General features: G+C 53.3%; 1 protein-coding gene across 1 annotated transcript in view; it reads left to right on the top strand.

The window, feature by feature from the left end:
* The first annotated feature begins 2,776 nt into the window (after window positions 1–2,776).
* Window positions 2,777–3,288, top strand: part of LOC125949433 (mpv17-like protein) — a 144,842-nt gene continuing 144,330 nt past the window's right edge. The window contains exon 1 of the mRNA XM_049676439.1: window positions 2,777–3,213. The gene's annotated coding sequence lies outside the window, so the exon portion shown is untranslated. The remainder of the gene's footprint in view (window positions 3,214–3,288) is intronic.

Genomic DNA, 3,288 nt, shown 5'->3' with positions numbered 1-3,288 from the left:
TTGGTCCGTCGGTCGGTCGGTCGTCGCCGCGCAACTCATTTGTCTGTCATCTCTAGCGCTCGCCGGTGGGGTAGAGGTGCGAACGACACATCGGACCGGATCGGACCCCCGGTTTGACCGAGATTCCGGTCCCAACGAACATCCACTCCGTGTTCTGTGTTTTTTTTTGCTGTGTTGCTATGGGAACGGACCAACAGTTGAAGTGCTCCGAAGTCTGACCGACTGAATGGAGTGGATCTGGCGAACTGCAACAAAGTGCCATTTGATGAGTCTCAATTCACAAACACACACACACACATAAACAGGAGACTTGTATGTAACGGTTGAAAGATATTCAGCTTCTTTGGCCACTTTTTAACCGGGAACCGAAACCAAAACAAAAGACGAAACCAAACCAGTGGCGTCGCCATCTTCCTGCAACCCTGCAGTTCCCGGTGGGGATGCATTTGGCCAACAGTAGGACAGAGAGAAAGAGAGAGCGAAAGAGAGAGAGGGTCTGGTGTAAGCATAATAAATTACTTGCACATTTGAGCTTCCTCTTCTGTGCGCCTTGTCCGCCCGGTCTCGGTCTCGGTCTAACTTTCTTACTCGCTGCACCTCCTCTCACCACCATCATCTTGACCATGACCCCCATGCCATGGCCCCCGGGGTTGGCTCAAGCCACCATTCCTGTCCCGCATGCGCCACCTTTTTGGAGAAAGGGACGCCGGACCAACGAACGAGCAACGAACCCCAATGAGAGGCCCAAGGCCCAAGAATATGGTCAGCGTTCCGGCCACAAAAGATGAAGTTCCGGCGGTGGTCCGGCGGTCGGTGGACGGTGGTGGCATCGATGGTGGCAGCGGTGGTGGTGGCGCAATAGGAACCATAAATTTAACCTTCCGTGCTCATTTATCAGAGCCCACGGATCAGTAGATTCCATAAATGAAGCAATAAATTTGCAACACACATCGCAGCAACCTCCGCTGCACACACATACACGTGCATGGCAGAAGAACATGTGCGTGTGCGCTTGTATGGTTGGCTGGCTGGCCGGTTGGACACCGGTTGGAGGCGGAACACAAAACTGTAAACTAACAAAACTCAACATCAATGTTGTTGATCTCGACGACCGAGATGCCGGCGTTCGTTCGTTCGTTGGCCCTTGATAGAGAGAGACAGAGGAGAGAGGGACGGCCCCGACGGGGCAAATGATGCACCGCAGAACACGGGGCCACGACTCATTTGATTGTTTTCTTATCTATCACCGGCAACGAACGGCAAACTACCTCCGGCTTCATGATGCCAGAGTCTGCTGGCATCCATTGTGAGTCCGGAGCAAACCGTGGCGGCCGACCATTGCCATCACCATCATCATCATCATCATCATCGTTGTCGTTGTCGTCATCATCGTTGGTTCCAGGCGTGGCGTGGTGTGGCGCGGGTAATGTAAGCTATTTGTTCACTTTAAAGTAGTATTCCTGCAGTCGCCGCACACTCTCACTCCTTCATGGCGGTCACGTCCGGGATCGTGGTCCATTCTCTTGAAGTTTGTCTACAATGGACACACACTCACGCGCGCACACGCTCATCTGTGCTCTCTCTCTCTCTCTGTCTCTCGGGACACTGCAGATGGCGGAACTACGCCTTTGATCTTGCCCGGTCTTCCGTCAACGACCGTGTCCACCCGGGCTCCGGGTGGACGGTTCTCCCGGTGGCGGTCTTTCTCCGTTGCCGTTGCCGATGCCGAGAACCTTCAAATGGTTCGCCTCCGGGGACGGTGGGTAGAACCTTTCATGGCCGCCCGCCTGTACCTGGTAGAAAGCAGACAAGCGGAGTCCAAAATGGAGGTTCCATGCTTTTCCCAAAGGTTGCTATTTGCATAACTCTGCCAGTGCCGACGACGTTACGTTGCGATAGAAATTAACGAGTCTGCGAGAGATTTCGCAGGATGCTGGGCCTCCGGGTCCGGGTGGACCCTAAAAAGACCACCACCACCACCACCAGGTACGCCTAGCACCTCTGCACGGACCGAAAAAAAGGGTCACAAGTGTCGATGTTTGGCCAGAGTGTTTAATGTTTCCCTCCGGGAGGGGGGGATGGTAATTGGCACCGATAATCTACCACAACTTGGTTGCTTAGACGCGCTTTGTGTTTGCTTCGATCGAGACTCGTAGTGTACTCTGTTTTGTGATGAGATCCTTTATCTCATCGTTACGCTTCGGTGAGCGGAGTGCAGGTGCGCAAATGACAGTTCGTCTCAGGCTGCTGTTTTTTTTTATTTAAGCGATGGCCCTGATGGTCTTTTCGGTCCGTTCACATCGTCTCTACCGTCTACAACAAATGCTGCCAATAAATAAGGTTTACGATTGCATCTTGACTAGTACGAATACGGGGCCACCGCTCGCTCGCTCGGCCAAAAGCACGGTTTCGGAATCATAAATCATTTAGCGATTGGCGATCCAGTTTTTCAAATGCAGCTCCCCCCACGCGGTCCCAATCATTGACCTTTACCTAATGCTCGGAGTCGCTGCTGATCACGGCACGGTTGACCGCACGTGCATGCGCACCCCCCCCCCCCTCCCCCCTCCCGGCAATGCACTACTTTCAATCTGCGGACGGCGTAACATCAAACGAGCACAACCGTTACGTCTGCGTTGCGTTCATCTTGCGCTTGCGGCCACCAAAAGTGACCAATTGGCAACCATTCAAAATTGGTCACTCGCGCTCACGCTGGCGCTGGTACTCTTCTGGTGTCATTTTCACGGCCAAATACCCTCCTTTATGCACCGTGTCTCGCCAGCGTATTGGTGTGTTGGTTCGCTCGCGTGATCAATCGCAGTAAGCCGACGGTAACGGAAACGGAATATCCTTCTTCTGGTTCTGCCTTCTGTGTGGCAAACGTTGTCTCACACCTCACGCGAAACGCGAAGTCAGTTTTGGTGTGTTTTAGGACGCGGATCGCCGGTTTCATAATCCCCGTGGTCCATCATCATCACCATCGTCACACATCTGTTTCTCATCGTGTGACCTCGCTACGGGTTGACGACGGCTACGGTTTCCGGTCGCTTCCGGTGGTGCTTGTCGCGCCTCGCAGCATTCGCGGAATCGTCTGCATCCGACTCGGCGCGTTCAGTGCGTGCATCATTGGTGTTGTTGTCGTCGTTTTTATTTTGTGAATAAATCGTAACTGCAGCAGCAGCAGCAGCAGCAGCATCTCCACGCGAGAGTGAGGTAAGTGATCTCGATCTCACTTTCTCACTCACTCACTCACTCACTCACACGCTATTTAGCTCATAACGTATCACG

Source organism: Anopheles darlingi, chromosome 2, assembly GCF_943734745.1.
Source record: "Anopheles darlingi chromosome 2, idAnoDarlMG_H_01, whole genome shotgun sequence".
NCBI lineage: Eukaryota > Metazoa > Arthropoda > Insecta > Diptera > Culicidae > Anopheles > Anopheles darlingi.
The sequence above is the reverse complement of the archived record's forward strand: the minus strand, read 5'-3'. Positions and strand labels throughout refer to the sequence as shown.